Source organism: Gekko japonicus, unplaced genomic scaffold (genome assembly GCF_001447785.1).
Source record: "Gekko japonicus isolate JY-2015 unplaced genomic scaffold, Gekko_japonicus_V1.1 scaffold5980, whole genome shotgun sequence".
NCBI classification, from domain to species: Eukaryota; Metazoa; Chordata; class Lepidosauria; order Squamata; family Gekkonidae; genus Gekko; species Gekko japonicus.
In genome coordinates, this window is record NW_015161006.1 from 27,303 (window position 1) to 34,740 (window position 7,438).

Here is a 7,438-nt window from a genome sequence, read left to right on the forward strand (position 1 = left end):
CTGAAATGAAATACAGAATGCAATTTTCTCAAATTTTTCGGCAAGTCCACGTCGAAGGCAAAATCATTGATGATTCTTTTAACTTTAAACGGCCCAATGTATTTCCATCCCAACTTCCGACTAGGCCTCAACATGTTGATATTTTTTTGTAGAAACATACACAGAGTCATCAGGCTGTAGAGCCCAACCCTCCACCCTTCTCTTATCAGCCTGCGCCTTATAGGCTTCTTTGGCAGCTGTCAAAGTCTTACACAGTAGAGGCCAAGAGTCCCGCAATTGTTTACACCATTGAGCAGCATCCCCTGATCCCATGTCCTTATCCCTGTCCAGAAATGGGACGGGTGGGCTGTTATAATCATACAATGCCTTAAACGGGGACATCCCCATCGAGGAGTGACACGTATTATTATAACAGAATTCGGCTAGGGGCAACAAGTCATGCCAATTGTCTTGTTGGTAATTGGCAAAACAAGCAAATATTGTTCTAAGGTCTGATTGACTCTTTCCGTTTGATCGTCAGTCTCTGGATGGTAAGCGCTACTGAGGCCACGTTCAACTCCCGGGAGACAAATTGGGTTCCCCTGTCAGATATCACTTTAGTGGGGAGCATATGTAGTCTCACCACGTGCATGAGAAACGCTACAGTCATAGATTTGCTTGGTGGTAAGTCAGTTATAAAGTCCACCAAAATGACTTCCCAGGGTCAACTGGGGTTCGGAAGTGGGTGCAATAGTCCCGGAGGTTTTCCCGGCCAGGGTTTACTCATGGCACAGATTTGGCACAACTGAACAAAGAGGATAAGTCCTTGCACATATGGGGCCACCAAAACTGCCGTTAGAGCAGCTGCAGTGATTTAACAAAGCCCAAATGTCCGGAGAGTTTGGAGCCATGCACTGCCTGTAACACCTCCCCCCTGAGGGAGAGGGGAATGAACATCTTATGACCCCGGTACTAACAGCCATTTTCCCTGAGTTCAAAATCCCCCTCCGCTTCCATAACCGCTTTATCCTCCTCCGAAAAAGTGGAGGCGAATTTACTGTGCCAAGAGTCTTTTCCCCCCTCACCTGCCCCAGTAGGTTCCGTTGGCAGTGGAGCAGCCCGACGAGCCTGTTTGCGAGTTGTCACCGCCCTGCCCAACATAGAGGGTGTGAACACTGAGTCTAAGATCACATCCCATTGGCTTTCGTGTTGGGGAAGGCGGGACAGGGCGTCGGCCAACGAGTTTGCAGACCCCGGGAAATGGTGCAGGGTGAATTGAAACTTGGAAAAGAAATCAGCCCATCGCAGCTGTTTAGCATTGAGGCACCGAGGCGTCTTAAGTCTCAAGGTTCTTGTGATCAGTCCAAACCTCGAACGGGACCCTCGCCCCCTCCAGCCAATGCCTCCATGTGGATAGGGCAAGCTTTATTGCCCCCGCCTCCTCCCAGACTGACCAGTTATGTTCCGTGTCATTGAATTTCTTGGACACGTAAGCTAAAAGATGTAACACACCATCCACCTCCTCCTGCAAAATTGCCCCCCCCCCCATGGCAACATCAGACGCATCAGTTTGCACAATAAATTTTTTCGTTTCATCGGTGTGGGCAAGCACCGGTTCTGAGGTGAATAAGGCCTTTAGGCGATCAAACGCTTCTTGACACTCATTGCTCCATGGTAGCGTGGCGCTTGGCTTTGTAGCCTCAGGGCCCTTCCCCATAGTTTTAAGGAAGGAGCCCTCCAGACAACACAACCTCCTCCTGCACATCTGTAGAGATAAGCGTTACAGCAAAGGCATAGCAGCAGGGATATTGTGCAAACTGATGCATCCCACCCCAAAACATCTTGAACCTTCTCCAGGTCCATGCCCAAGCCCCGGTCAGAAATCCGATACCCCAAGAAGGCAATTTGCGTTTTATGAAATTCATATTTTGACAGTTTGGCAAACAGTTTATGCTTGTGCAACGTGGTCAAGACGTTCCTCACCAATTTCACGTGTGAAGGTAGGTCGGGGGAGTACAGCAAGATATCATCAAGGTAAACAAGCGCCCCCTTGAACAAGTGCTTGTGTAAAACTTCATTGATTAAGTTAATGAAGACCTCCGGGGGGCCCTGAAGGCCAAAAGGCATCACCCGGTATTCGAATTGACCCAGGGGGGTGTTGAAAGCAGTTTTATGTTCGTCCCCTTCCTTGATGCGCACCTGAAAGTAGGCATCTCGAAGGTCTAGTTTGGAGAATATTTTCCCTTTGGCCACCTCGGCGAGCAAGTCTTTGATCAATGGCATGGGATAAGCGTTAGTAGACGACACTGCATTTAAGCCCCAGTAATCCGTGCAGAGTCTTAGCCCCCCATCCTTTTTCTTTCAAAATAGTACTGGGTCCGCAAAGGGGGAGGAAGCCGGTCGGATGAACCCTCTGGCTAAGTTTTTGTCAGTAAACTTGCGTAGTTCTTCCTTTTCGGCAGGGCCCATTGCATAAATGCGCCCCTTTGGCAATTTCTGCCCTGGCAACAGTTCAATGCTACAGTCTGAATGTCTATGAGGGGGGAGCTCTTCCGCCTCTTCCTCCTCAAACACTTTAGCCAAATCCAGATACTTGGGGGGAATGGTTAACAGCTCCTTCTGAGCCAAGCACACACGAGGACCCTCAGCTATTGGCCGTTGGCCCCATTCCGAGTCCCACCGGTGGCTCTGGCATTTAGGAGAAATGAACTGTACTTTCCCTTCGTCCCATAAGATGTAGGGGTCGTGCCCGTGCAACCATGGGGCCCCGAGGACTAAGGGGAACCGGGCGGTTGAGGGGATCATGAACGCTCTATTTTCCCAGTGTTCCCCCAACCCAATCCGCAACGGCACAGTCTCGTATTCACAAGGGTCTTTCATTGTAGAGCCATCCATTTGGGTAAATATAAGTGGATCCTTTAATTTTACCACCCCAACCTCCAACCCTGTAACCAGGGAGGGGTTGATAAGGTCTCTCCCGCACCCCGAGTCAATTAGGGCTCTCACCCATATATGCGTGCCGAGGCTGGGGTTAATCAAAGTCACAGTCACGAAAAAGAGGGAGGGAAAACTGTTCACCACATTAGGCGCCTCTGGGATTGGGCCCTGCTGCTCCGCGCCTCTTACAGGAGGACCAATCCGTTTCCTGCCGGCTCAGGGTCCTCTCCGCTGGATTCCGTCTCCCCTTCCTCGGGAGCTGCTTGCAACGCTTTGGCGTATTTTGGCTTCCCAGTCGCCTTCTTCGCTGGCATAGCGGGGCACACTCATGTTGGTTCGCTGGGCCCGTTTCACAGGCCCTGATCCGGCGCGGTCGGCCGTGAAATGGCCCTGCTCCCCGCATTTCAGGCAAAACCCTTGCCTCCTGCACTGCTCCCAGGCCGATTCCACTTGCCACGGTGCTTTTCCTTTCGTTGGTTGAGGGGTCGGCTGACCTGCCGTCGCGTTGTCTAGACGAAGTGTGCAGGCAGGTTTCCGCGCTTTCTGCCTCTTGCATCCAGGCCGGGAGGGATACTGCATCAACCGCTCTCAGGACAGTCTCTCGAATCTCCGGGTTCAGTCCCACTCGGTATAGTTGCACTAACACAGGATCAGGCCAAGTTTGCACTTTGGCTGTGTGTAGCTTAAATTCCGAAGAATACTCCCTCACCGATCGCTTTCCCTGCTTAAGGGTGTGCAGGAACACCCTCGCTTTGGGTCTGGCGTTCCAATCTTCGAATTGGGCTTGCAACGCCCACATAAAAGCATCCAAATTCATCAGCTCCGGACCTTGGGCGTTGTGCAGCCCCACATACCAGGCCGCCGCCAGTCCTCGGAGCTGCACCGCCACCACATCCACTCGGCTGCTGTCGTCTGGGAACAGGTGGCCCGACCTTTCAACAAACGTGATCACTCTGACCACAAAGTAGGAGAGTTTCTCGGGGTTCCCATCGAAGGTAGCTTCGATGAGGTCTTTCGGGCGAGGTACCGCCCGTTCTCTCGGACTGCCAGGACGTGGCGCTGGCACCGGGACCTCCGGTTGACCCGGTGGCGGGGCTTCCCCCGGCTGGGGCAACGGCTGGGCTGGGACCTGCAGAGCAACCGGCCCTGCAGGAACCACCGGTAGGGCCTCCCTCTCCTCTCGGATGGCTTGGACCACCAGCTGCGGGATCGCCTGGATGACCTCCTCCAGGGTTTGCTGCATTTGCCTTCTCTCCCGGTCCGCCACCTCCATCCTGTGGGCCAGTTCCAGACCCTCCTCAGGGGACACCCAGCCGCTTCTCGCCTTCGTCCTCTCCATCACCCAGGTTCCGGGTAACGGCTCAAACGGGCCCCCAAAGGAGGGGAACCCACCTGCCGTGGAAAATCCCGGTCAAACCGGCTGTCTCTCGGGGGTCCCTGCGTAAGCATATAAGTCTCTGCTGTTGAGTCCGGATTAAAGTGGCTCCAACTGGAGCTTGGCCGGTAGCCGCGGCCACTGCGGCCCCATCGGGGTCAAAAACACCAGGGTTGAAGTCGTCTTAGGAACAGCTCCCGCACCCGCTGCCATTACCGGAGGCGTGGTAGTCACCGGCACCGTCGACCCCCTTAGAGTCATCCTGTTCAGGAATAGATTTCTCCTCCTTGTCGCTCATCTCGAATGTGGAGAGATGCGCAGAGATAGAGAATGGAGGATTCCTAACAGAATGTCAGAACCCACTGCTAACAACGAAGTACACACATTCAGGAATGGTTATACTTTTATTGGAAAGCTATAGATGCAGTAACACAGGCACTGTTAGGAATGGCCGCAGCCACTAGAGCATAATAGGATATAGGGCATTCGTATGCACCCCCCCCCCCAGGGCATTGGCCAATTAGGCAACCCTCCCGCGCGTGGGATAAGTCAGGCAACCGTTAAGTGGCTAAAGCTGAGAACTAGGAGTCTCTCACGGTACATAGGAGCCCTCCAGACAACACAACCTCCTTCTGCACATCTGTAGAGATAAGCATTACAGCAAAGGCATAGCAGCAGGGATAGGAATGCAATAGCAATGAACAGGACACAGAATTAAATCCCCAAACCCCATGGCAGCCCTTCAAGTCCTTGAAGATGGTGATCATATCCCCTCCCAGTCCTCTCAGATGTTAGGAAGAGGAGTCTCACAGTTTGAACAATGGTATGTGGCTTCAACAGTACGTGGATAGAGAACTGCCAGAAGTACAAGCTGGGTTACGAAGAGGTAGAGGAACATTCACTGGATTATGGAGAAAGCAAGAGAGTACCAGAAAAACATCTACTTCTGCTTCATTGACTATGCTAAAGCCTTTGACTGTGTGGATCACAACAAACTATGGCAGGGCCTTAAAGAGATGGGGGTACCAGACCACCTCACATGTCTCTTGAGAAACCTGTATAAGGGCCAAGAAGCGACAGTTAGAACCGGATATGGAACAACTGATTGGTTTAGCATAGGAAAAGGAGTACGACAAGGATGTATATTGTCGCCTTGCTTATTTAATATATATGCAGAGTACATCATGCGAAATGCTGGCCTGGATGAATCACAAGCGGGAATTAAGATTGCTGGGGAAAAGATCAACAACCTCAGATATGCAGACGATACCACTCTAATGGCAGAAAGTGAAGAGGACCTAAAGAGCCTCTTGCCCAAGGTAAAAGAGGAGAGCGCAAAAGTGGGCTTGAAGCTCAACATCAAAAAAACTAAGATCATGGCATCCGGTCCCATCACTCCTTGGCAAATAGAAGTTGTGGAAGTAGTGACAGACTTTCACGTTCCTGGGATCCCAGATCACCACAGACTGTGACAGCAGCCATGAAATTAAAAGACGCCTGCTCCTTGGGAGGAAAGCGATGGCGAACCTAAACAGCATGATAAAAAGTAGAGACATCACCCTGCTAACAAAAGTCTGCATGGTCAAAGCAATGGTATTCCCAGTAGTCACGTATGGCTGAGAGAGTTGGACTATAAGGAAGGCCAAGCGCCGAAGAATAGATTCTTTTGAACTATGGTGCTGGAGAAGACTCTTGAGAGTCCCTTGGACTGCAAGAAGATCAAATCAGTCAGTCCTAAAAGAAATCAACCCTGACTGTTCCCTGGAAGGCCAGATAATGAAACTGAAGCTCAAATACTTTGGCCACCACCAAATGAGAAGGGAGCACTCACTGGAGAAGACCCTGATGCTGGGAAAGATTGAAGGTCAAAGAAGACGGGGACGGCAAAGGATGAGATGGTTGGACAGTGTCATAGATGCAACGAACATGAAGTTGAGCAAACTTCAGTGGACAGCGGAAGACAGGAAGGCCTGGCATGATCTGGTCCATGGGGTCGCAAAGAGTCGGACTCGACTGTGCGACTGAACAACAACAACATGTGGCTTTTCTACATGCAGACGCATGCGTTTGCTTTAAACCACGGTCCCTTTGTGCAAGGTTGTTGTGCGCATGCGTGTTACTTTGCAACACGCAGACAAAAAACGTTGAGAGTGGCATTGGTACATAGAATCCGGAAGCGGAAGCCATGCACTGCCCTGTTTTAAGACTAGAAGAAGAATCCAACTGTGCCAGCTTTTGAATTCTACAGAACTCTTCATCAGGCTGAATGTTAAAAGGGGTGGGGGTGTCTTTAATGTGTTTCTGGACTCCGACTCTTTTCTATTGAGCAAGACTGTTAAGGATAGAACGCTTTGGAGGACTCGAGGCCATCCAATTAAGCTGGTGGGCAGTAGGGTCAGGGCGAACAAAAGGAAAGACTGCTTTACACAGAGTGATTAAAAGGTGGAATTGGCTGCTAGAGGATACAGTGATGGCCGCAAGAAGAAACAGTTTTCAAGGGGGATTAGATTAATGGAGGATGAGTTTTATCAATGGATACTAGCCCTGGTGACTGAGGGGAACCTCCACATTTAAAGGCACTAAACCTCTGAATCCTAGAGCCAGGAGGCAACATCGGGGGAAGGCCTCAGCCTCCACGCACTGATGTTGCCATCCGGAGGAACTGGTTGGCCGCTGTGTGAGGCAGGATGCTGGACTAGAGGGACCCTCCCTGGTCTGACCCAGCAGGGCGCTTCTGGTGTCCTTCTCAGGGGAAGGCCTCGGCCTCTCTGCCCTGTTGCTGGCCCTCCAGAGGGACTGGCTGGCCCCTGTGTGAGACGGGAGGCTGGACTGGAGGGACCCTCCCTGGTCTGGCCCAGCAGGGCTCTTCTTAGGTCCTTATCATGGGAAGGCCTCGGCCTCTCTGCCCTGTAGCTGGCCCTCCAAATGGACTGGCTGGCCCCTGTGTGAGACGGGAGGCTGGACTAGAGGGACCCTCCCTGGTCTGGCCCAGCAGGGCTCTTCTGGTGCTCTTATGAGGGGACGACCTCGGCCTCCCTGCCCTGTTGCTGGCCCTGCAGAGGGACTGGCTGGCCCCTGTGTGAGACGGGAGGCTGGACTGGAGGGACCCTCCCTGGTCTGACCCAGCAGGGCTCTTCTGGTGTCCTT